Raw genomic sequence first — 25,862 nt, 5'->3', positions numbered from 1 at the left:
CAAGCTACACAAGGCTCTCATGCAGAAGCAACCCTAAATAGAGACTTGCAAAGGGAGGTGAAGGTGCTATCTCGCCACGTAAAAGAGTTAGAGGTGACTATAAAAAAACAAAATGCTGCCACATTGATTGAGCACCCAACATCTATTGAGGCCCTTCCAGCTTCTGGTGAGCACGGTGGTCCTTGCCCCATATGTAGATCATTCTTTCATGAGTGGTGTGGTCACTTCAGCTTGCCATGCGGAAATATGTACCATATATCATGCTTGATGCAAAGCATGATGAATAGCTTTCATTGTGCTATATGTGAGTATGAGATATCCAAAAAGCTATATGCAATGTTCAAAATGTCTGAAGACTATAATAAGCTTAAAGGTCAGCGTGAACAGGAGAATGAAGATATTCTCACAAATATTTCACTATCACTTGGATAGTTTTTGTAACATTTGAAAACATTTACTCGTTGTCTTGCGAGAATTTATTAGTGAATTGTGAATTGTCTTCACTTCAGCTTCAATTATGATATGTGATAATGCAAAGATTTGTTAGGGGTTTGTATATTATGAAGCTTTAATAGTGATTTGTGGCCTTGTAAAGGTTTTTAAGGGCTTCATTTATTATTAAGAAAATGTCTAAACCTTAAACTAAATATAAAAAAAGCTCATAAGATAAACAGTTTCTGAACTCATAAGCTTGCTGCGACAGGTCAAAGTTGGTTCAATTTCCAAATTCTCTTCAATCTCTTCTAAAGTACACGTAGTTTCTACTTCATGAGATTCCCCTTGCAGCTCACTGTCTTCGTCCACCTCATCATTGGTTACATCATAAGTCCAACACGGCATCTCCTCTTTGTAGTTCTCAGCTTGCGCTCTTGCCAATAGCCAATGGTTGCAGTACATATACACCAATTTTTCAGCTCTTGAATTTAGAAGGTGGTTTCTGATGGTGGAATGTACATATTTATATGTACTCCAGTTTCTCTCAGAACTTGAATTGGATGCACATTGGGCTAGGATTCTAACAGCTAGGCGTTTAAGGGTGGGTGCACTACCACCATTCATCATCCACCCTCTTTGAGTTTAAACTTCGTAAGATCAGTAACAGCCGATGCATGCTCATCAGGATCAGCATAAAACCTGCCTATCATATCATAGAAGTCTTCCAGCACCTCCTCATCAAGTTTGTCTATTTCCATTGCCCAATACTCTAGATCCAATAAGAAAGCTACACTGTGTAGTGGACTATGTGCTCCAACCCATCGACCATGCACATACTTTCTTAGAATTTCTCTCCTCTTTTGAGTGAATGGTGTCTTCCAAGGCTTCACAATTGGCTCCTGGGGCTCCTCTGGATTTGCAAGGCTTTCTTGAACACTCCACCAAGCCATCCACACCTTACCTATGTTAGGCAAGGCAGAATCCAGTTGGCGTAATGGGAGCATAATTGGCATCATGACATTGTGCACATCCACCACATCATCCCAGAAGTGGCGATCAGCTAGTAGATCTCTGATCACCCCTATTTTTATTTTTATCTTCTCCCTTTGGCCGGCCTCCCATTCTGAAAAAGTGGCACAAACAAATGTCTCCATCACAACATTCTTATTTTCTATTAGTGATTCTACCGTATAGTAGTTGGTGCAAAATCTAGTTTCGCACGGCATTTTTAACATAGTAGACATCCTCTGAGGGTACATGTCAAGAACCCTCTGACGCTTCAAAACAAACTTGACTATTAAGCGAGCATTGTCTACTATCCATTTGAACCACTCTGTGTCATTAATCTTGTACCAATCTTGCAATACCAAGTTCAAGCTGTGTGTACTGCAACCAACACTATATAGGTGAGAGAAGCAACTTTCAAGTATCCTACCTGCAGTGTCCATGATTACTTGGACAAAATTTTCTTTTCCAAGTTCCTCAACTGCGTCGCCAATGATGTCAGCTATAAAATTGCCAGACTTTATTTGACCAGAGCTATCCACACCTTTGATAAAACATTCACCACGAGGACATACAAGCATGATGTTGATCAATGGCCACCTTTGAACGTTGGACCAACCATCACTAACTATGGTGTATCCAGACTCCAGATTGTTCTGTTGCATTTAATATTACCCTTTAAATATCATGTTGTGTGCTTGTGTAACATTTATCCAACAATTGGTTTCTCATATGGTGATATGTTGGAGGGGTAAATCCAGCACCATACTCCCCAATGCGTTTCCAAGCTGACTTCCATGCATCACGGGTGACAATGGCCAATCATCCCCCAGTGAAATAGATGGCTTTATCTAGTGCAAGTTGTGCTTCTTCTAAGGCAAGCGTTTTGAAGCTCGTCTGTAAGCTAACCTGTCTACTTTTTGACGATCCTACCTGAAAGTTAGGAGATCCATGGTTTGGAGGTGTAGTTCCATCGATATGAGAAGTTGGCTCCCTGCTTTGAGTGCTTCCATTGGTGGGCGTTACACCTAATGATCCCTCGTCCTGGTTTGATCTTATCAATACCGGGGTGTGATGGTCGAAAGTAGAGAGTTTTGATCTTTTTCTCGTGGAAATTAGCTTACCAATTAGAGCTTTTAAGTGCATAGCTGCTTCTTTTGCACCTAAGCCCTTGCACTTTCCTCCTTGGATTCTGGTATTGCCACCTAGAAAATGATCCCTTATTCTTGGTGCTCCTCTAGATTTCTCTTCGCCACAAAAGTTACATTTCCAATCTTGATACTTATTTAAATTTGTGGCAGAATTCCACTCGGGTCCTGGACTTTTTCCACCTGCCTTTCGCTTGCCCTGCGAAGCAGGACCTGGCATCAAGGTAGGAGGTCTCCTCAAGGAAGCCAGGCTTGATACACCAACATCACCGCTCACATTCCCGATGGAAGACATACTTATTGGATGCCTATAATACCAATAAACATAGCTCAGTATGCTATCTCTTTTAAGCATTATTCAAACCAAACAGTAGTGTTATAATCAATATCACACACAAGCGTAGTAGTGAAGCACCTTTGGTTCTACCGACAAAGTTTTGGCCTTCATCCAACAATTTGATGCGGCCTTTGGAGACGATGTCGGGGTGTGTGCGGTCTAGCTGGGAAGGTGCGGAACCTATGGCTGTGAGAGTTTGTGATGAGAGTCACAAACACTTTCTGTAAAAGAACTTATGGATAATCACCAACCCTCTTCCTAAAGATGATTTTAACTCTACGAGCGTTCGTGAAAAAAATGTCACAAACCCTCTTTGCTATTGTGCTTGGAGCGTGCTTGTTTTGGTAGTCAAGATTATGATGAAAGGACCATCAAATCACATCCAATTTCTTTAAAAGATCAATTAGGAACACTAAATGTTCAGCCATAAAACCTCAATGCTCATACAAGCACAATTCTCAATCAAAACCCAAACCTCTAATTTGGTGGTATCATGTAGCCTCACCTCCAATTACATAGTCGTAGCATCAAGCAGTTGAAATGAATACACAAGCTTCCACATTCACGGCGATCATTTTTTGAGTTTTCAGAGATTTAAGAGCTTCTAAATTTAAGCCCACACACTATTTTGATAAGGGGAAACCCTAATTTACTCCCTCACAAGCTCAGATACAAGATTGCGAAGAGGCGGGACTGCAACACACATAGATCGGGCAACCATGGAATCAATTACACAGTAGAGAAAAATTTCTGGTTTTTCCTATAAAAATAACCCTTCTCTCTCTTCCCCCACAGAAATATGAGCTGATGTGTCAATTTTTGGGCCATTTTTCCACTTTGGACCAAAACTAGGTCATTTTCAGCTCATTTTTAACCAAAAAAATGTCATTTTTGATGCGAAAAATCCCAAACGGAGTTAGGAAAATCCCTAAATTTGTGGGATCACCCGAATAATCATAAAAAAAATAGATAGGCATAATTTTTCATCAATATACCATTTTGGGTCACTTTCCATGCAATTCTGTAACGGCGCCTGTTAGCTGCTATTTATGACAGTTTTTGCCCGCATCAGTCTTTGTAGGCGAGATGAGTGTGCCACCATGAAACATTTGGACTATGTAAATTGTAAAACCCAATTAGTCATCTTATCAAGTGAAAAATCACGCAAATGAGCCACATCCAGGGCCACGACTCCCCGGATAAGTATGTACATGATAGTGACCGCGGTAGCCGCTTTAGCATATATCACGATATATACATTATTTCTTTTCTTTCCATGCATTGAGAAGTTTCAAAAGTGAGGTGAATGTTTTTATTTCACACTATGTACGTGCCATGGCACGACATCCACCCCCTCTGAACATGCACATCCTCCGGCATGTGCCAACATTTTCCCTATATAGGTTTTATATTCATTAAGATCCACAAATATTTGGATGTCATTTTCATCTTCTGCAAAGTCTAAAAAATCATCCTCTGCTTCTTCATCCTCATCGGTAGTAATTTCATTAGGTTCTTCATCACCATCTTGTTGTGAATCAAAAGGATCATTATCATGTCTCCTCTTGAACATCTTGATTCTTTCGCCTGCTATGGGAATTTTAAGCTCTTTCCATCGAGCTCCCTCAAAGTATATGTAGCATTTCCATGCACATATTTGACAACATAGGGACCAAACCACCTTTTTGCAAGTTTTCTTTGTGTGGTGTTGGTTGTCAAGGCTACTATCGTACATTAGGACCCAATCACCCTTTTTAATAGGCTTTGGTCGAAGCCTATGTCTTTTATCAAACCTATCTTTATTCTTTAGTCTTGCATCCTTCAATCGAGCTTTAGCAATGTCTATGTCTTCTTGTGTTTTTTCCAATTTCCTTATGCGCAAAGCAAGTAGACCTTCCCTACTTACACCATCTTCCCAAGGTAACATGTTCCAAGTAGGAACTACATCCTCAATTGGCATGATTGGCTTCTAACCATACATCAATTGAGTAGGCATGTAACCAGTCACTGAGCTATGAGTTGTACGATCAACCCACAAAGCATATGGTAGCAACCTTGGCCACTCACGCATTCTACCTTCGCATGCCTTAGCCAAAGCTTTGACAATAGGAGGATGTCCTCTTTCACTTTTCCTATTTTCCTCTGGATTACAAGCACAAGTCAGGGCTAGCTTGATACCAATTCTTGTAAATAAATCCCTTGCTTCATCTGCATCTAACTCACCTCTATCAGCAACTATCTTTCCCACACAGCCATAGTAGAAAATTACATCTTCAAGCAAAAATTTACAAACAGCTTTTGTAGCTTTTGGCCTCAATGCACGCCCTTCCACTTGGTTTGTCAAGTCTTCTCGTGCAAGTACCAAGTATCTCATTTTCCAAAGCCCTAAAGGCATTGTGACTAGATCAAGAACCCATTTATAGTGCATGGCTAATGGGTATGTAGGATGCAATCCATCACGGTGACGTACATTGGAATACATTTGGCATGTGACACAATACTCCACAAAATCCTCTACATCCTTATACATGCCTTTCCACCAATATCTCTCTTTCACTTTGAAAAAATTAGCCCATACACCTCGATGTCCAGCATAGAGGCTTTCATGAATCTCTTTGATAACTTTGAGCTGAGTAGGCTTATCACATACTACTCGTAATGGATTACCATCTCTTCTTTTAGGATGTTTCCATAAGTAGCCATCCCTCAATAAGAATCCATATGCTTTCTTTCTGATCCTTTTGAATTTTGATTCACTCCAATCATCTTGCTTTTGTAAATTACTCAGGTAGCGACCTATGAGAAATCATTCATCCTCATAGAACTCCTCTGAAAAGGACTCAAGTGAAGATACAATTTATATATCATCACACTTTGCATGAGAAACCGTGTAGAATTTTGTGCCCACATCTTCTTCCTCATCAATCATATCATCCTCATCTTCATACCTTGCCCTTGAAAGCATATCTACGATTGCATTATCTTTTCCTGCAATGTGATTCAATTCTGGGTTCAAGGACTTTATATAATAAATCCACCTAAGCATAGCAATATCAGGAGTAGAGCAGATTGCAATCATCCCTAGAAGTGGTAAGCAATCAATCTCCACAACTACACATGCTTCAATGGAGTACTCTTTGTCACACTTTAATGCTATAACGACCCCCCATAACTCCCTTTTTACCTGTGGATATGCTCTTTGGAGAGAGCTTAGAACCTTGGCCCCAAACCTCACTACATACCTGTGTTTCTCTTCATTGTCTTGTCCTACTAACCATCCAATTCCCGTTGGACTAGTGTCCACTGTCGCAATCACCGGTGTTCCACACTCATAGTCAATCTTCATCAAAGTTGGTGAAGACAGCAACAATTGCTTCAACTTCCTCATAGCTTTTACATGTACATCATTCCATTGAAACCTTTGATTCTTCCTAAGCAATTGATAAAGAGGATCTGCAACATGTGCATAATGTGGAATCCATATGAGATATAAGACACATACACCTAGAAACCTTCTCACCTCCGTGATATTTACGCATACTTCCTGCATCCTCTGTATTGCATCCACTTTAGTTGGACAAGGTCAGCGGCCATGAGGATTACAAAGATGTCCCACTATCAATATTTCTTCAGCCCCAAAAACTCACTTTTGCCCAGATAATGTAAGGTTCACTTCTTCTGGCCTTGTTAAAATTCTATCACAATCATTGATGTGGTTTGCTACATATTTACGGCACCCCCTCGAATCCAGAGCCTCATCTTTTTTAGCTAAGTCGCATCCTTTGATTGGAATGTCAACAAGAATAATTTGAGGTATGAAGTCACGATGGACTTTGTTCATACCGTTTATCATGTGTGCAACCGAGTTGGTTGCTCCCTGCGGTAAGGTGCACATCCTTACCAAACCCAAGGGTGTTCTTATGGTAGTCAAGTCCCTACTTTCAATTGCTAGTTGGAATTGATAATACCCTGAGTACAAATCCCCCATATAATATATTGCCTTTCTTGCAAGTGCTTCTGCAAACTCATCTACAATTGACCCTGTACCCATATTCCTGATTGTGACTTTGTTGACAGGCTGCATGTCTTGTATGAAGCGTAGAGATCCATTTTTCTTTGGTATTGTGAATCATCTGCTTGAGTAGGGGGCACATGAAGGTTCCAATATCCCCATATTTATCTTTTCATTGAGTAAATCTATAAGCTTTGGCAAGAGTGCTTTTGGCACTGGAATCGGTCGTAGATTCCAAGGCACATGAGATACAGTGAATATTACCATTGGTTCGACTATAGATGGATCCACACACCCTATCTCATGCGGCTCAAATGTTTGGAGAGTGTCTGTTCAAAGCATTTTCTTTCAATATCTGTCAAGAAGTCATTGCCTCCAACTTTTAACATCTTCAATGACTCTTGCGTAAACTTGTGTCCAATTCTTTTTGGATCTCGAAGACTAGGTTGCAAAGAAGCATGATCCATCATTTCCTTGCAATTTGTAGGCAAAGGCAATGCCACTGGTTTCACCTTCTTTGATATAGTTTTGTACTTTGTCTCCACTTGCACTTCTACATCTTTTTGCACATTGAAGAACTCCTCATCTTTGAAAGACTCAATGATTCTGTACATGTCCATAGAAGCTACTTTTACCAGGTCATTTCCTTGTTGGAAACTAGAACTTGTTATAGCATTGAGATCACCCATAGTATCTACAAAACAAACCTCATCAAAAACACGTGAAATGTACTTGTCTTCATCTAGCAAATTATGGTTTTTGTATTTTCTCTGTACACTATTTACATATTGTTTTTGTCCTTTCTTTAAATCTCGAAGCTTTGTGAAAGATACTGATCCATCCTTTGCTACTAGGGCATCTGTAGAAAAAACTTTATCTCCCTTCGGATCAGGCGAGAACCTTTTTCATTCTGTACCAGTGCACTCCCGCTTCACAATGGTACTCGGCCAAAACCCCTCATCTCCCTTTTATCTCGAAACTCCTTGCTTGATTTTGGTAGAGAATGGCCCCTTAAGCTGTCATGATTTTTCTCATGGTCAACGAAAATTGTCAAGAATTGAAAAATTTGTTTTCTATCTTTTCTTTTGACCCTAGTGTAGGCAGATCGATCATCCAATACTTTTGTCTCCATTCGCACTGCGGTAATGTATGGTTGTCCAAGGATTAGAGGATAGCTTGACATCTCTTGAACAAAGAAATTTTTCTCACCTTTCACATCCCCTATGGTTACATTAACATTTGAACAAGCACCATAGAGATCCTCGGATGAGTTGTTTGCAGCCCTAATCATCCACCCATGGTCAGTATCAATTGGTCACTTTCCCTTTATATAGAGACTCTTGGACATGAGGTTAATCTCTGAACCATGGTCTATCAAGGCCACATAAGGCTCCTCAAGATCTTCCACCTTAACCAAGGTTTTTGTTGTAGCCCTTGCCCAATGGTTTCTAGAATAGTGGCTCTTATGAGTGGCTTCGTCTCGATCTTCATCTTCAAATTTAACATGCCTATTTCTGCCGCCCGAAGACTGGTAGTAGCTTACAAAATTCTCATCTTCATCTATTTGTTGTACTTGTATCACATGTGTCTTTGAAGAACTCTCTTCAGCCTCTGATTGGATAGACTCCGATAAAGCTTGTCGCTTCCTTCTTATGATATCAATGATTTCCTCATGGAACTCTCTTTTTGTGATGCCAAGGACTTCTCCCAATGTAAACTCCACCTTTCTAATTTAGATCCTTCCCTCTAAAAATTTCTATAAAAATCCCCCTTCTCTCTCTTCCCCCACATAAATATGAGCTGATGTGTGAATGTTTGGGCCATTTCGCCACTTTGGACAAAAACTAGGCCATTTTCAGCTCATTTTTGACCCAAAAAATGTCATTTTTAATGCGAAAAATCCTAAACAGAGTCAAGAAAATCCCTAAATTTGTGGGATCACTCGCATAAGCATAAAAATCATAGATAAGCATCATTTTTCATCAATATACCATTTTGGGTCTCTCTCCATGCAATTCTGCAACGACGCCTGTTAGCTACTATTTATGGTAGTTTTTGCCCACATCAGTCTTTGTAGGCGAGATGAGTGTGCCACCATGAAACAATTGGACTATGTACATTGTCAAACCAAATTAGGCATCTTATCAAGTGAAAAAGCATGCAAATGAGCCACATCGAGGGACACGACTCCCCAGATAGGTATGTACGTGATAGCGACCGCAATAGTCGCTTTAGCATATATCACGATATGTACATTATTGCTTTTCTTTCCATGCATTGAGAAGTTTCAAAGTGAGGTGAATGTTTTTATTTCACACTATGTACGTGCCACGACACGACAACGAGGGCTTTATGGAGTCCTCCAAGCTGCACCATGTAGTTATGCACTTCCAAAAATCGGTTCGTCAATGGTGGGCTAGCCTTTGTGGCAATGACAAAGCCCCAAAGACATGGAAAACTCTACACGTTTCCATCATGAAGCAATTCCTTCCAAGCCATGCAAAGGACAAAGTGCTCACCAAATGGTTCAGTTTGAAGCTTCCGTCTCATGAGTCTATCTATAAACATTTAGACAAATTTTGGGAGTTACACCTCAAGGCTACTGTCTTTCAAAAGATAGACATCACCAAGCAAAAGAAACAATTATGTGCGAGATTACCTAAAGAGATGGACGAATACGTTGTCAAGGATAAATTGTTCACAAGTTGAGTTGGGCGGGCTGCTCGCTGTGGGAAACGGTGAGAGAAAGATGCACATCTCAAGAGAATACAACACAAAAGAACACCTTGTACACCTTAAATTGAATTACTTAATGAACTAAAATCTAAATACAAAAAAATAACTTGATCGCAATAGGCAACAAGTGCTCTTGAACTCGCCGAGACTATGAGCGATAGTGAAAATGCCAAATCTGTATGGCCTCAATGCCCTTCCCTTGATCTTCCCGACCACCTTCACGTGCACTCACTTTGCCGTCACTTGCTTCAGTCTTCTTTTAACTCAAACAAGCCTCTGAAAACTGCTAAAGATCTGCTTCTCCAGGCCTTGGTAGATCGTCGGCTCCAACCAAGTCCTTTACCTACTGCAGTTGACGCTCGCTTTTCTTCCTCGCTCCCGTTTCTCAACCTGCTCGACAACGCACTTGCTTGAAATACCTCCCTATATCTTCCCCTGACTAGATTATCTCATCTTTAAACCTTTGCTATGTGGTGTCTCCTTATCACCCCACAAGCTCTAGCATGCCATTCAAATGCCGCCTATGATTGAGATTCACCTCATAGTCACTGATATTCAGCTTGTTAAGGCTCTCTGTCAACACTTTCAGTACCTCAAAATCAAGAACCACTGATTCACACTGCCCAACAATATGAAAATCACACAGGTAGAACTCCCTTTCTTTTCCCTCATGCTTCTCCTTCCCTTCCAAAATCTCGTTGGCTCCCTCCTCCTCGTCGCACGCCCTGGCAGCCCTCTGTCTTCACTTGCCGACCGCACCACCTCATATTCAAACAATCCTCCTTGTCGTCCCTTAATCACTGCTAGTCGCAGTTGAAACACTCAAAGACAAGCATGCTTCTTCACCATTACAATGCTCTAAGTCCATAAGTTTAGGTCGAGGGTTCTAGCTGTCATCTTTCAAGCGCACTTGATGGTCTTCATCCATAACAATCGATGATGAGGTTGTTAGTTTTCTTAGATCTAGATATCCATATTGCAAAGTCTCCCTTGACCACTCTAGAGCCTTTCGCATAACATGATACCATATGGTCCTTAGCTTGTTCTCTCATAAGGACTTCACCAGAAACTCCACATCTCCAAGCACAATCAATCCTGCCAATGCCATGTTTTTCCTTGTGGATATCATGATAATCCATTTGAGGGGTTATTATATCCAAATTTGTGTGTCCTGACTAAGATTCTCCTATTGGACGCGGCACATCACGACAACGTCAAATCTCAATAGCCTGGTTCTATCACTGAAGTAATCCATCACACCATGGTTGTGTTCACTCATCAATTTCCAAGAAGGGGCTAGATGAAATGTCAAGCCCATGGAAAATAAAGACAAAAATGATGCAAAGGGGAAAACCAATGCCCAAATTTCTTCCCAAGGCACTTCCAACAACAACAATCGGTCCAAGGAGAAGGGAGTCTTCAAAGGCAAAAAAAAACTCTCTCTTGAAGAGCTTGAAGATTTTTTCAAGGACCATAACTGTTTTAAGTGTGGGGATCAAGGACATGTCTATCGTTCTTGCCCCAAGAAAAATGCTCGCAATGAGACTCTTAGGTCTTCCACCATCAAAGCTCCGAAAGAGGATGCTCATTGCAAAGGATCATCTCTCTCCTATGCTTGGGAAAAGGTAAGGGAGCATGATGCCTTCATCTTGTTTGACCGCCAACTTGGGCATTCAAGATTTTGAGCTGACACAACTTTCAAGGGATAGCAAGTCTCCGTTACTCCCTTGATTGGTAAGTTGAGGCTTCATGTCCAAAGATATGTCCACAAAGAAGACTTTTTTATCTCACCTGTCCAACATGAGGATGCTATCCTAGGGGCGCCATGGTTTGATCGCATGGCTGTCAACATGAAGTTCCCTGAAAGGAGAATCTACTTCACCTATAGGGGAAAGAACATGTATATAGATGCTAGTGAGTGTGGTCGTACTATACCATTTGTAAACCCTCTTGGTTTTTATAAATCAATGAAGAGCTCAATTTCTATGTATATGATTTTTGTCAAAGAGTCCCTAAAAGATTCTAATGTTTCATCAGATGTAAATGGTAGGAATCAAGAAGAGTTAGACTTGTATAATTTTCTAAAAGGATTCCAAGATGTGTTGTTCGATGATATCCCTGTGGACTTACCTCCAAAACGAGGGGATGATGACCATCACATTGAGATCCTTCCAGGAAGCTCACTGCCTAACAAGCCTCCTTATCGAGTTTCTCAAGCTCAACAAGAGGATATCATGAGGCAAGTACAAGAATTGGTAGACAAAGGGATGGTGAGGCCTAGCTCCTCTCCCTTTTGTTCTCCAGTCCTTTTAGTGCAAAAGAAAGATGGTACATATCGTATGTGTGTGGACTATCGAGCACTAAACCATATCACTATCAAAAACAGATTTCCCGTGCCTCAGGTACAAGATCTGTTTGATAAGCTACAAGGCTCTACCTACTTCAGGAGGATTGACCTTAAAAGTGGCTATCATCAAATAAGGATAGAGGATGAAGATTTCCTAAAGACCACGTTTCGTACAACGTTTGGTCTTTATGAATATCTAGTCATGCCTTTTGGCTTGACTAATGTACCAACTACGTCTTAATCATTTAATGGAGAAATTTTTTAGACCCTAACGCAAATTCACTAGAGTGTTCTTTGATGATATCATCATCTACTGCAAGTCTTTGGAGGAACATAAGCAACATCTCCAAGTGATTTTTCAAGTAGTAAGGGAGAAAAAGCTTTTTCTCAACCAAAAGAAAAGTGAATTTTTCCTTCAAGAGATTCAATACCTAGATCATATTATCTCTCAAGATGGTATCCGTATGGATCCATCAAAATTAGAGGTAATAAAAGCATGGCCTAATCCAAGGAATCTACATGATCTAAGAAGCTTTAGTGGTATTGCGCATACTATAGACGCTTCATAGCAAAACTATCTCAAATAACAGAACCACTACATGACTTAACTAAGAAGAACTTTAAGTATGTATGGACTGCTAAGGAGCAGAATGCTTTTGAAAAGCTCAAAGAGAAGCTTACTTGAACCAGTTCTCATGCTTCCGGATATCTCAAAACCATTTGAGATTCAATGTGATACTTGTGGTGATTGCCTTGGAGCATTTTTGCCCCAAGAAGAAGATGCCATAGCATATGAGAGCCGAAGGCTCAATACAGATGAACGAGTTTTGGGCATTTACGAGAAAGAGATTTTAGTTGTTCTACATGCCCTAGACACATGGAAGCACTATTTATTGGAAACTCCATTCATTCTAAGAACCAACCACCAAAATCTAAAGTATTTCATGACGTAAACCAAGATTTTTGACAAACAAATGAGGTGGGAAAATTTTATTTCGCAATTTAATTTCCATATTGCTCACATTGCTGGTAAGCACAATCAAGTGGCTGATGCACTTTCACGACGACCAAAAGTTAATACGGTGTCTATAGCTACTCACAATGATCTATCATCTATGATAGATGAGTATGCTATTGACCCTGACTTTAGAGACATAATGCCAGCCCTTGCTTTGGGTAAGATAGAGGAACCATTCACCTTGCAGGATGGTTATCTTCTCCATGGAAATAGGCTATGTGTAACCCACTCCCTTAGTGAGAAAGTCATGTATGAATCCCATGCTCCTTCCTATACAGGTCATAGAGACATTCAACCTACTCTCCAAGGAGTAGAAACGTACTTCTATTGGCCTACCATGAAAGTGGACATACAAGAGTATGTTTCAAAATGTGTAGTATGCCAAAAGACCAAGTTTTATAGAGGGAAGCAGCATGGACTACTCTAGCCATTGACTATCCCAAATTCACCTTGGGAGAGTATATCCATAGATTTCATCTTTGGATTACCCAAGTCTATCCATGGGAATAGGGGTATATGGACAATACTTGAGAGGTTTATCAAGCAAGGACACTTTATTCTTGTCAAAAAGACTACTAAGGCACACCAAATGGCAACTCTCTTCATATCACAGATTTTCAAGCACCATGGATTACCAACATCCATCATGTCAGATAGAGATCCTAGAATGACCAGTAATTTTTGGAAAGGTCTCTTTGAAAATTTAGGAACAAGATTGAATTTCTCTTCGGCCTATCACCCACAAACGGATGGCCAATGTGAGATAGCCAATCTTATGATACTCGATCTACTAAAGACTTATGTTACAAAAGTAGATCAATGCTCGCAATAGGAAAAGTACTTACCTCTTGTAGAGTATGCCTACAATAATACTGTACATACTTCTACGAGAAAAGAACCTTTTGAGATCATTGAGGGAAGACCTAAAAGTCCCTTTCTACTCAAAGTACATGGGAAGATCTTTGTTGCTGATGAGTATAGCCGTGACCTACAAGAATCTCTCGAAAAGATTAAGGAGGCTATATCCATCTCTCAACAAAGGAAAAAGGTTGCTACTAACAAGCACTGTTGGACGGGAGCGACTCACACACCCATGAAGTGCATGCAAACACTTACTAGATCAACATAATGTCAATCGAGGACACAGATGACATGATAGGCACACAGAGGAAATCTCTCTAGCTTGTCAGGCTGAGACCATCCTACACATACAACACTCTGGAAGGCCAACTAAACCACAATCAAGAACCTCACTGCTCTCAACTACACCACCTAGCCACATACACACATATGAAAGGTAACTCACCTAATCATGCCAGATTCGTACGAAACTTAAGGAACACCATCCCCTCACTAGGATACAGCTGTCCCTATGCTTCTACACTCAAAACCCTCACTCTAAACCCATCTACGGAAAACGCGTAGGATGACAGAGCAGAATTTTGAAAGTGCCCAAAACTGAAATTTATGAGTAACTATGCGTAGCTTATGTCGCCATGATTCTATAGACTACTAGCACGCAGAAAACAGACATCGTTTGATACACTTATGGACATAAATAGCTTGTAAATGCGTCGGTGTGTGCGCTTCGTCTCGCATGGAATGCTTGGCGTTGTCGCGTAGCTCTCCTCGCGCCTAAAACAATGGTGCAGTCGAATCTCCAATGTGTTGAGCGAGCAGGGCTTAGCAAGAGGATGAAGCTCACACTCACTCTCTTTCTCTCTCACACACAATAGACGGCAGTGCTAAAGTTTGATTATGAAAAAAGTCTCCTTTACAAAATGACCTAGTTACCTTATATAGTAAGGCTACCTTAGGTTTAACCAAAAATGGGGTTGAAAGGGTCAAATGGCTTTGTATTTACAATCTGGATGTACCATTGCACCCCGGCTTCTGAAACTAGAATAACTACTCATTACAAATGACGTTTATAGCCATAATCCGCAGCATTTCATAACTCGCAAAAGATAAGACTTTGGTACGAAACTTGAGTTATGTTGTGTTGTTGACCCAACGGTCAACATTCCCTCCTTCCGCGTTCATGTTGTCCCCGACATGACCTAATTGTCGATGGCGTTGTGGTCTTTGTTGTCGTTTTGTTGTTGTAAAGAAAGTATAGACTATAGCGTTTGCGTAGCTTGTCTTGTTCGTCCAATTCGATGTACATAGTCTTCACATGATTCAAGAAAATCATAATTGATGACGAACTTTATGTCTTTCACATCCATGCTCCGAGCTGCGACATCTATTTCTGTCATTATAGGTCTACTGCCAGATCTAAATTCAGAAAGAACCCAATGTCATTTAACCTGACTCTTATCATCATGGATAGAGAAAGCTCCATCCATCACTTGCTCCTGCAAAACTGTCAATTCGGAGTATTTGTGATTCTCAGAAACAACTTCTACAATCTGTAGAATTGAGTGACTGGCTTTCTAATCTTGTGAGCCAATGACAACTTTGTAAGGATTTTGTAGAAATTGTATGGCTAAACCCGTAACTTCTTTAGGCCAAGTTGCACTCCAATGCAAAGTCTGTCCTTATGTATACTCTTTGTCATTAAGGACTTCTTTGTTCTTGAGGTATGTTGTGTTGTTGACCCAGCAGGGTCAACACTTGCTGTTGTTTTGGCTTCATCTGTTGCACTGCTTGTAACTTTGTCAAACCACAACAAGAACTATGATCCATTAGAGCGGACATCTATTAGCATAACCATTCATCTTTTGAGATCCTCTGATTACTTTTATGTCTGCTCTTCTTTATTGGGGACTTCTTTGTTCCTGTGCAATCATGTTGTTAGTGTTGTCTGCAGCTTTGTCATTGTAGGCCATTCTTCGACTCGCCATTGAGGAGAGGTATGCTATGATCAGAAATTGGTGCTCCAATTCATTTGTCAATTGATTTGAGTAGCATTTCCTTATTGTTGATGCAGAAGGAATATGTACAAGAGGATGGTGATAGGTGTCTTTAGATTAGGGTCTAAAACCTGGATGACCAAAGGGAAAAAACCCGGTGGGAAAAAAATGACTTTGGTATACGCTCTTATTGGAGTTGAGCAGTTGAACGTGAAGTACATGTTCATGAAAGGTGAGTGCTTGGGTGAAACACGGAAAGAGTGCCTAATGCAAGTGCCAATTATGGGACACTCTATATGCATATGAGAAATTTGTCAACAAAAGCATGCAATGTGAAAGAAGGAGATGATGGGTGATTTGAGGAATAAATGTAGCACATGTGACATCAAAAGATGTCTCAATAGCTTCCACCTTTCCAAGAAGGGTTGTCGACGTAGAAGTTTCTCCACTCGTATCTCACTGTGCTTAGTACGTGAGTGTCTTTTGGACCTTCTCCTTCACTTTACCAGACTTAAGTACTTAGACTTCGACTCTTTTGCTCACCTATACCAGCATGAGCGACACAACGTAAATATGCTCAACTCTTCCAGCTTGAGTAGTACCGAGAATAGCTAAGACGCTTAGACCAGAGAGAATATTACTTGAAGCTTTGGGACTAACACCTCAGTCATTTTGTGGCTTAGCTACTCGACTCTGACTTGTATGACTTGTCGGTTGCATGTTGACACTGCTTTGTGACAAGTTCTTCGGCTGTTGTAGTGGCTGCTAAGACATACTTCATGAAGTTTCATCGTTTTCCTGTACCTTCTTCTCTTTGTAGTGCTCAGGCCTCTCGTCAGTCTTTTCTTCATGTGGATTATGGATTTTTTTATTTTTTTCTTAATAATAAACAAAGAAAATCTTAAAACAACTCAACAAAAGAAAAATCATTCAAATAGAAATCTAAATGCTATGTACACTATACACATGTCCCTAGGGGCTCATATATGGATTTTGTCCCCATACTCCTCTGTCACACTACTATGAGGGCATATACTCTAAATTTTGTCAAAAAATTATCATAATAAAACGCAAAATTTCAATGCATCTCACAAAGCATTGCCCTCTAATAGTCATAATGTTAGGTCCGCATTCAGAATGCCTCCCCCCTTCCTATTTGGAGTCATCCTTTACGACAGGGTATCACAAAGGGTATGTGTTGTGCTTGGGCAATTAAAAGTTGTGCCTATGCAGGCCTTGTAATGTAGCCCTATTATGCATACACAGTCAATGCATGGAAAAGATTTATGTTGTGCAAGATGTGGGTATAAGTAATTTTCTTATTCGCATTTATTGGCGAGGCTTACTATTCTAAGCAATGTAATGGTCTTTGAAGCTCCTGTATCGTTGCTTGATTGAAGCGACTTGCTCTCTTCTTACTGTACTGTAATCGTAGGAAGAATTGTAAGAATTCAAGCGGCGATGCACTGACAACAGTTTTGTTGTTCTTCTTTGGGACCCATTTCTTTGCGATTATTGGCTGTTTTGTTGCTGCCTCTCGTTTGGGAACCCATACTTGCCCGTGCTTCGTTTGTGTTTGAAGAGACTTCCTTGGGATCCACCTTTTTGTTGTGTGAGTCAACAGTGGTCTTTGCTTCAGCCCTTGTACGCTGGGTTGGGGACGGGATTTAGGCTTTGAAATTTGATACTGTGGTTGTTTTGGAATCCAAATGAATTCCGGACTTTTTTGTGCTTGAATCAACTTCTTTGGAGCCCAAACCTGAGTTGTGAAAGATTGCGACTTTGTGATATTCTTACCCGTTCGTGCACGCTTTCCTTGTTTTTGCTTTGGTGTTGGATCTTGTGATTTGTCATTAGAGATCTTTGTCTTCTTGATCCATATCTGTTTTTGGCCGATCTGGCTTTTTGGTATCCAGATTTGTCGAGCTTTTTGGCTTTGACTTGTTGTCTTGTTCTTTTGACCTGTCATGGTTGTTGCTGAAGGGGTTGGTGATAGTGATGGCCTGAGTTGATGATAGGGGATGTCGTAAGATTCATCACTATCGCTACTATCCTCAGCAAGGTTGACTTCTTGTACTTTGCCTTGATTTTTGGCTGGTAGTGGAAAGTTACTGTCTGTTTGCTCGTGGGTGGTAGTTTCTTGGAGGACTTTTCTAGCCCATTGATTAGAGCATTGTTAGCACATTGCTCTGGTCATATTCCTCCTAGCTGAGTCTTTGCATCCTTATTAGGAGCCTTGTATGAGGATGCTTGTGGTGGCTGTGTCTTCACTAAGGACTTTGGAATCCACTTTTGATGCACTTTATTCGTGTAGCGATGACATTGATTCCCGGGTCGTTGATCTTCTTGAAGCTCGAAGTGTTCTACAGAGTCATAGAACTCGTCGTCTTCTTCATCTTTTGATTCTCCACATTTCTTTGTTTGCTCCTTATTTCGAGAGGTAGTTGATGTCTGGTTCTCTTCGTTTTCTTGGATTACACTCACTGCAAAATAAGGAACGACATCATAGCCATTTTCATCACAAAACTTTGTTGTGGGAGCATCCTCCACGGCGCACACGTCCAGAGTAGCCAAGATGTGTTCCCATCCAAAAGGCTCTAACTCTTCTTCAGGAAATGGTTCTGGGATATAGTCCATATCCTCTATAGCCCGCTCTAGGATACATTCCTCACGTTTCAAGCTACCACATTGTGAAGCTCCACACATCCACAGTTCTTTAGGCTTACTTAACCAAGCTGGAAGTTCTGATCCTGCTACTGTGGCGGAATCAAACTCCTCTACCGGTGTTCTCGTCACATCCCTATAGCTATGGTCCCTCAAGTTTATCTTTGTTATGGTTTCCATATGTCTCAGGTATATATAGTCATAACCCCAATCTTGGACCATTTTCATTTGTCGCAAGAATGGTCTTTCCAGAATGATGTCATAATTGTTCTTCTTGCCAAATTCAACAACAGCAAAAGTGTGTTCATATTCAATGCCACAAGAAGTAACAAGTAATTTTTCTAGAAGTCCTAGGGGCTTTTCCTTGTGTCCGTCTGCAAGTTGCAGCGTCATTCGTGTGGATATCAAGGCAGGTTTTCCCCATTTTTTCCAAACCTCTTTGGTTGCAATGGCCACACCAGCTCCACTGTCAAGGATTTCCATGGTTTTTACACCATTGAATTCCATAGGAAGGGTGGTGTTTCCATCTTCTCCCTCGTAATACTCGCCTACCTTGTTTAATGGCACTGGCCTAGTATTTAGTTGAGGCATTTCAAGCTCTTTGATGCCTTCCTCAATTTGAGTCATTGGGGTTTTTACACCAAATTTCTCTAGACATTTACCCACATTAGCCCACATGTTTGGTCTTATTCTGAGCAACTCGGCTAACATTATTGTACAGGTGACTGGGGTAGATAGAATATCTACTAGCCCCTTTGAATCGATGGCCTTGTTGGGAGACAGTCTCTTTGATGGGACTGCAACCACATTTGACTTGGTCTCGTACTCTCCCATGTAGAATGGTAGTGCTTTTAGCGAATGGGGTTGACTATCCATAGATTGTACAGATCCTTGTCGCCCCAACACAATTGCACGAGTAGATTCATTTGAGATGTAGTCTCAAATTCCTTTATTGGTGGTAGAAACACTCCTCGTTCATCACCAGTCTTGTCTACTCGTCTTCTTGGGTCATCAGCTTCATTGGCCTCTCTGACTTGTTTCCACAATTCGTCAAAACCATCTATCTCTTTACAATCCTCACGTATAGCTTGGTGAAATCCCTCGGAAGAGTTATCCGTGGTATTCAGGACTATCCTTGGTTCTAATGCTGGGTCTTTGAGGTTTGGTCTATGCTCATGACTAGAATCTGGCTCTTTTAGTTCCTGGTTTGGTGGGATTAATTGTGTAGGCATGACACGGATCACATCCTCAGGTTTTGCAGCTGGTGGCTCTACTAAAGCTTGGGCCGTTTGAATCATTTTCTGGCACATTTCAAACCTTTGCTTTTCTAGTTCCGCATAGGGATATGTCATCCACCTGTGTTCTTGGGTTTGGTGGTTTTTGAGCCTCACATCATAGGCTTTCAAGAGGGCATCTAATGTCTCATTAACCTTCTCTACCAACATAGATCCTCCTAAACTAGCACTTCTTAGTTTCTCATCCGTGGATGGTTCTTCTAGAGGTTTAACCATCTATGTAAGAGAAGGTGCCTCCTTTTCCTCATGTTGTTTTATCTTCTCCTCAGCTTCGGTAAGCTTCTCAGCTAGGGATTTTTTCTCTCGTTCCCTGCGTGCTTTCATCCTAGTCTTTCTAGCTTTCCAACTATTTTGTTTGCTCTTGGTTTTTTGACTAGGTGCATGTGTCTTTGGTCCATCACCTGTCTTTGGACTCATGTCACTTTCCGTGTTCTTTGTCTCTCAATTCTCATCAGCTTTCTTTTGAGCTTGTGCTCTCGTAACCACTTGAACTGGTACAACATTTTCATTTTCTGAGCTACTAGGTAGCTGAACAATCCCTGATACATTTGACGTGATTTTCCTGATTTGGTTTGGGTTTTTCGGGGAATCGGGGATCAAGTGAGAGATGCCACATTCAAGATAATAGGCATTTACTTCAGTGATCTCCGTACGAGGACATTGTTTGACCAAGTGGTTGTCACGACTTTTGTGACAATCTGTCTCTGGTTGAGGAGATTCTTTTAGCATTTCCTCTTGGCTATAAGCAAGCTTTGACCTAGATAAGACGCTATTTGCAATGAATCGCAAAGTCCTTTCGTCCATTTCATACCTTCTTTCTTTTGACTGAAACCCAGGAGGTGGAGGTTGTAACGGCCTCACCACTCCATGTGTTTCTCTCACATTTTGTTGCTCCGAAAGGTAGTACTCACTTTGGTTGCTATACCACATTGTAGCTGGTCCTGGCGTTGGTTTATTTGATGCTTCCATCATTGGCATGTATTTCATGTCTACCGGCATTCTAGCACCTGGCAGTGGAGGTTGTTGTCCTAAGACAAGCTGTGGCCTTAAAACTCCTACTGGTCCTAGCGCATTCCCCGTAATGTATCTAGGTGGAGTAGGTGCTTCTCGAACAGGTTGTACATACCTCTCCCTAGCATTTTCCATGCTATAATAGCACTCTTCCCCCATATGGTTCGTCCATTTTCTCTCAATTTCACACCACATCGGCTCTCTCGAATCAGATTTTACAAGAGGAATCAACCTCTTGACCAAGTCGTCAATAAGCTTTTCTTGATCAATAGGTGCCGTTGGCTTGGCAATGGACTCACTTATCTGTGAAACACTGTGCTAAGAGGATGTGTCATCTCCTTGAATCTTTAAGTCCTTTTCTTTGTATTCCTCACAGTTATCCACTAGATAAAGAGCTTCTTTGATCAACTCGTTTAGCGTCATCCTCCTTATCATATGTAGATCCTTCTGAAGGCCCGCATGTCTCATTCCCTGGATAAAGATCAGCATCAATCGTGCTTGCGTAGGTAATTCCGCTCTCTGACAGAGCTTAATATATGTCTTGAGCCGTAATGATGCTTTGCGTACAGATTCATTCTCTTTCTGTTTGAATCTATGGATTTGCGAGACCGTGTTGTGAGCAATGCCTTTTGTTGAGAATTCTTCAATAAACTCCTCAAACAACTCATCTAGGGTCTCAAAATCCCATTTTTCCACCGAGTCGAACCATGTAGCTGCATCATCTTCTAGAGTCAATCCAAATCCCGCAAACTGTGTTGCAAAATCTGAAACTTCCTCTGCTCTAATCACTCTTCTAAAAGCCGTTACGTGATCTCTCGGATCTTTATCTCCGGAGTATTTTCTGTTTACCCATTTCTGGACTTGGGATGGTCTAACTCGTCGATTGTCTACAAGTCTAACCAGAGACTCTCCCAATCCTTCTCTCGTTATCGCTCTTGAAGGGAATCCTGGTGGCTCTCTTCTTGGAATTCCTATAGGAATTCTCGTGTTTGGTGGAGGCATTTGTGGTCCTTCATTGACCAAATATCCACCTCTTTCTAGTACAGTCTGTGGATTTGTGCTTTCTACAACTCTGTATTCTCGTCCATACTTGTCGACAACTATAGATCTCCATTGACAGTCGACTTCGTATGTGTAGACATATAAGAGCTTGTAATCTATTATCTCTTCTCGGTATGGATCTGAGCACCTATAAAGATTGACCTTATTGTCGTCAATGTATCTATATAGTCCTTCACTCTCATGACCATTCATCCAAACTCTCTCAACAAGATGGATCTTTATCAATTGCAAGTTTGGAAGATCCATTGTGGGAGGATATTCCTCTATTGTTGGGATCTCCAAGCTTGTGTAAGCTGTGTTTGAATCTAGGGTAGACATGATTTCTGGGTTTAAGAGCTTTTGCTTGGTTCAAGTAGACTTAGTCCACTGTGTTCAAGTGCTTTGGTTAGGGAAAAGTCGAAACTATGTCCAAAACCACAACCGATTCGTCACAATTCTCGCAAATTGTTGCTTTTAGAAACCCCTAACTTGCGGATGAAGTCAATCCCTACACAGGGTCCGGTGCTCTTCTAGTTATTTTGTCATAAACTTCTTTTGATGTTATGGTATACCCAGATTTTGTCATTGAATTAACATATGGTTGCCTATTTCATTTAGATGGGGCATTTAAAGACTCTCTATTGTCATTCTCTCATGTCTTTGTGCACTCTATTTCATTCTCCACTATATACTCTCTCTCTCTCTCTCTCTCTCTCTCTCTCTCTCTCTCTCTCTCTCTTCCCATAATGCGGTGTACACATATATTCACCCTCCACAATGCTATATTTTTTTTGAGTATGCTTTCATTCATAACATCCATTCAGGGGTAGCACTAGTCGCTAGGTGCCTTTGGATGCAGTCCTGCTCATGGCCTAAACTCCATGCTTGGTTGGGCGTTGCTGAGAGATCCTCCCTATGCAAATGATTTCGCAACTCTGATGTATATTGAAAAATTGTATAAAGGTGTAAATTGTATATTTTGTGCATAGACCCCCGGGGGGGAGGGGTATCTCTCAATAGGGGGGTAAGGTAAACATCAAACCTATATCATAATGCAAAAGAAAAGGGGGGTAAAATATGTTGCAGTCCATCGAGATGAGGGTGGAGCGCATGAACCCCTATAACAAAGACAAAAAGAAAGCCCAATCTTTGCAAGAATGGAAGAAAAATGGGAACCTCCCATCAATTTAGTGACAATTTAGTTAGGTGGATAATCTCAAAGGGCCAACAACTAAAAACCTATAAGTATAACATAAGCCCGATTCTCCTCATGAGGGAAGTGCAAGGTAAAGACTCTTAGCAAAGGGACTTATGACCTAATATGATCAGGGCACCAAAAGACCCCCAACCCGAGGTAAACAAAACAAGATAAAGCCTCATGGTAAACACCCATAAAATAGACATCAAATCCATCATGCATAAGCCAGATAAAGTAACCTGAAGTGATAGAGTGAGTGTGTGTAATAGTAAGACCACCAGAAAAATATATCAGGATAAAGCAATCAACACCAAGTACAATAATCAATTGTGTGTGTGTGTGTGTGTGTGTGTGTGTGAGAGAGAGAGAGAGAGAGAGAGAGAGAGCGAGAGAGAGAGAGAGAGAGAGTTTGAAATTAAAGTTACAATGGTAGGTATGTGCGTGTGTGTGCGTGTGTGTGTGTATGTGCATGAGAGAGAGAGTCATCACTTTATATTCATCTCGCCGACACCCTCTCTCTCTCTCTCTCTCTCTCTCTCTCTCTCTCTCTCTCTCCCACCCTCTCCTTGTCCATCACTACCCTCTCTCTCTCTTTGGCCCCTTCCAACCCCTAATTCCCCTCCCCCCCCTCTTCACCAAATTTCCCAATTAACGATATCCCTTTTGGGGAGGTGACAAACAAACACACACATGTGTGTGCATGTGTGTGTATACATTTGTATATATTCTAAAAACAGCTTCATGATTGAGCATAGAGATACATATGCTCATCTTAGAGCCAAAGCCCATCTTAGCTACAGCTTTGGATATAAAGTCCTATTCTATTGTTTAAAATGATTTTCAAAAGTCCAATTGCAAAAGCACAATATTTTGCCTAACCTAATTGCCTCTACTACTCTCTCTCTCTCTCTCTCTCTATCCATGGCTATATAAATATATATAAATAAATAAATAAATAAATAAATATATATATATATATATATATATATATATATATAGAGAGAGAGAGAGAGAGAGAGAGAGGGAGAGAGGGGGAGGGAGGGAGGGAGACATCATGGGAGTGGCTATTTTGTAGAGAAAGGGATGGAGGAAGAAATGCTGAGGAAAGGTGTGGGAGAGGGATGCAACTAGGCAAGATGATGGCCACACACACACACACACACACACACACACACACACACACACACACACACACACACATAGAGGGGGAGAGAGAGAGAGCACTTGTTTAGATTCTAAGAGAGACATGAAAACAAAGGAATAGAGAGAGAAAATTTCACAAAAGGGGTGGGAGGAGTGAGAGAGAGAGAGACGCAAAATGGGAGAGAGAGAGAGAGAGAGAGAGAGAGAGAGAGAGAGAGAGAGAGAGAGAGAGAGAGAGAGAGAGAGAGAGAGAGAGAGAGAGAGAGAGAGAGAGAGAGAGAGAATTACACAAGTGAGGGAGGGAGGGGAAGAGAGAGAATGAGAGAGAGAGAGAGAGAGGCAGAGAGAGAGAGAGAGAGGAAGATGTAAGGAAAAGACACATGGAGGCCAAGGGGGGTGAGAGCAAGAGAGGTACGTAAGAGGAAAAGGACATGGCAATGAGATCGAGGGAGTGAGTGAGATCAAGGGTTGGTGTGTGTGTGTATATATATATATATATATATATATATATATATAGAGAGAGAGAGAGAGAGAGAGAGAGAGAGAGAGAGAGAGAGAGAGATAAGAAGAAGAAGAAGTTAGTGAGAAAGAGATGTGGAGGCAGGGAGAGGGAGAGGAAGCAAGAGAGTGGAGGAAAGAGGATAGGGAGGGTGAGAGGTAAGAGGTGAAGGTGGTGGAGGAGAGGGTGGTAGAGGAGATGAAGATAAGGAGACGATGAGAGTCAATAGGTGGAGGTGGTGGAGGAGGAGAGGGTGGTAGAGGAGACGAAGAGGAGGAGAGGGTGGACAAGGAGAGTGGGGTGTCTTTGGTGGCCAAGGAGGGTGGCAATAGTGGTGCACTGGCCTCCCCCTTACAAAATAAATCTCGCTCCAAATCTCACTCTGACAAGCTCGCTCATTATCCTAACCTAAAGGGATAGGGGATAGAGAGTGAGAGGGAAGAAGGGAGTGGGAGAAGAGGACCTTAAGGAAGTGAGGGTAATTGCAGGAGGAGATGGAGGAAAGGACGGAGGGCGACTAGAGGAGGAGATGGAGGAAGGGAGGGCATTAGAGGAGGAGATAGAGGGAGGAAGTGGAGGAGAGGGAAGATGTTGGAGGAGGAGCAACAAAAGAGGAGGAACCACATGGGCAATGAGAGGAGAAAGGTGGAGGAAGGGAAGGTAGGGAGGGTGGCCCAAAAATAAAAATCTCATTCTGTTGAGCTCGCTCAAAGACCTTACTCCTTCTTGAGTTGTGAAAACTCAATGTCTTGAAATTGACTTACACTTTCAAAGTCTAGATTAAGATGTTGTGCATCTAGTATTGTGGCTTGTGCCCTTGAATCTAAAGAATTAATGAGTCCCTCAAAAGAATATCCCTTGCTCAATAACAAATGTGTGGTGTAGAATTGTATCACACCAGTAAATTCCAAGTGCTTCACATAGTGCAATGGCCCAATAATTTGTATTTTGAACATGGTTCACATACTTTGCAAAGCATACGATAATTGCACATAGTTCTTATCATTCAAAAAAGAAAGGTGCACACATTGTGGTTCTATTGACCCATGTGCAATAGCCATAATTCCATCTATGAGATCCTTGAATCTTTCAATAGTCCATTGTAGGTTGCTTTCCAA

This window comes from Adiantum capillus-veneris, chromosome 14 (assembly GCF_014529385.1).
Source record: "Adiantum capillus-veneris isolate H3 chromosome 14, ASM1452938v2, whole genome shotgun sequence".
Classification (NCBI taxonomy): domain Eukaryota; kingdom Viridiplantae; phylum Streptophyta; class Polypodiopsida; order Polypodiales; family Pteridaceae; genus Adiantum; species Adiantum capillus-veneris.
The sequence above is the reverse complement of the archived record's forward strand: the minus strand, read 5'-3'. Positions refer to the sequence as shown.